We start from the raw sequence: 1,942 nt of genomic DNA, 5'->3' as shown, positions 1-1,942 counted from the left end.
AACCACTTGGTGGTTTCAATGAGACACACACACACACATACACACACACACACCCTCTTGGCCTGCATATTTAACCACTTGGTGGTTTCAATGAGACACACACACACACACACACACACACACACACACACACACACCCTCTAGGCCTGCATATTTGAACACTTGGCCCCCAGCTGGTGATTCTGTCAGGGAAAGCTTAGGTGGTCCAGCCCTGATGAATAAAGTCATCACTGGGGGCAGGGCTTCAAGTCTATGGCCTTACCCCATTTCCAGTTTTCTCTCTCTGCTTCCTACTTGTAGCTGAGGTGGGATTGCTAAATTCCCCGTACCTGCAGCTGTTCTCACCATGATGGAATCTTATCTCTCTATAACCGTGAGTCCAAATAAATTCCCCTAAACTGCCTTGGCTATGGTGTTTCATCTGAGCAACAGAAAGGTAACTGAGGTCCTGTATGTCCTATAGGACAGTGCTCTTGGAGAACCCAGCGTCGCCGATGGTGTCGGGGGAACAGTGGCCTTGTGTATGAGTTGGTTGTCCTAATGTCATGCTTGCCTTCATTCTCATAAGTTCTCTGAACTGCTCCCCAAATGAGCACCAGCATGTGACTGCATAAAGTCCCAGGGGCTGAAATAGAACCCAAGGCCTACCAGGCTCCTGGCCCCTCTGGTAGATTCTAGGTAGGTACTTTCCCAACAGAGCCATGCCCCAACCCAAGAACACCTTGCTCTTTCTTTTTGGCATAGAGATTAAGTCTAGAATAGTAAATCACACATTTAATCCCAGCACTTCAGACACAGAGGCAGGTGGATTTCTGTGAGTTCCAGTCTAGAATAGTCAGTAAGGAAAGAATCTAACAGTGGTCACAGTTGATCAACTACTCTAGACTGGAACTCAGAGAAATTTCTCTGTCTCTGCATCTAAAGTGCTGTGTTTTAAGGTGTGAGTTATACCCAACTCTAGATAAATTTGTGTTTGCCTTTTTTTTTTTTGGCGGCGGGGGGGTGGGGTGAGACAGGGTTTCTCTGTAGCTTTTGGAGCCTGTCCTGGAACTTGCTCTGTAGACCAGGCTGGCCTCAAACTCAGAGAGATCTGTAGTAATAGGCAGCGGCGGGGCTGCTTCCCGCCACTCCGGCCGCACTCTTTGTAGTAATAGTAGCGGCAGGGCTGAGTCCCCAGCACCCCGGCCGCCTGCCCGGCTAGCTTATGCCCGAAATAACAACACACAAACTGTATTCATTTAATCACTGCTTGGCCATTTCTATCTAGCCTTTTCTCAGCTAACTCTCATACCTGGACCAACCCATTTCCAATCATGTGTGTCGCACCCCAAGGTGCGCTTACCGGGAGATTCTAGCCTACGTCCATCCTGGGTCGGAGCTTCATCGCGTGTGCCTCAGAGAGCAGAGCTCTCGCCTCTGCCCGCAAGAGTGGAGCATCGTGTCTCTCTGAGGCGTCTGCCTGGGAGCCCGGAGCTGTCGAGTCTGACCTCACTTCCTCTTCTGCCCAGCATTTTGCTCCGTTCACTCCTCCCATCTACGTTCTAACCTATCAGGGCAAGCAGCTTCTTTATTTAACCAATGGCCTTCCTCCATCAGAGATCCACCTGCCTATGCCCTCCGAGTGCTGGATTAAAGGTGTGCGCCGCTACTGCCCAAGTGTTTGTTTTTTTAAATTTAAATCTTTTAGATGGGCAGCAGGGGTGGCACATTCCTTTAATCCCAGCACTTAGGAGGCAGAAGCAGGTGGATCTCCCTGAGTTTGAGGCCAGCTTGGTCTACAGAGTGAGTTCCAGGAAAGCCGAGACTACACAGAGAAACCCTGTCTTGAAAAGAAAAAATAAATAAAGGAAAAGAAAAACGTAAAGCCTACCACTACCCAGCCTGCATTGCTCTGCAGTGGACTGGTGTGTTGACATGTTTGCAGCCTGCATTGGTCTGCAGT

The sequence above is a fragment of the Microtus ochrogaster genome, linkage group LG4, assembly GCF_000317375.1.
Source record: "Microtus ochrogaster isolate Prairie Vole_2 linkage group LG4, MicOch1.0, whole genome shotgun sequence".
In the NCBI taxonomy this organism is placed as follows: domain Eukaryota; kingdom Metazoa; phylum Chordata; class Mammalia; order Rodentia; family Cricetidae; genus Microtus; species Microtus ochrogaster.
The sequence above is the reverse complement of the archived record's forward strand: the minus strand, read 5'-3'. Positions refer to the sequence as shown.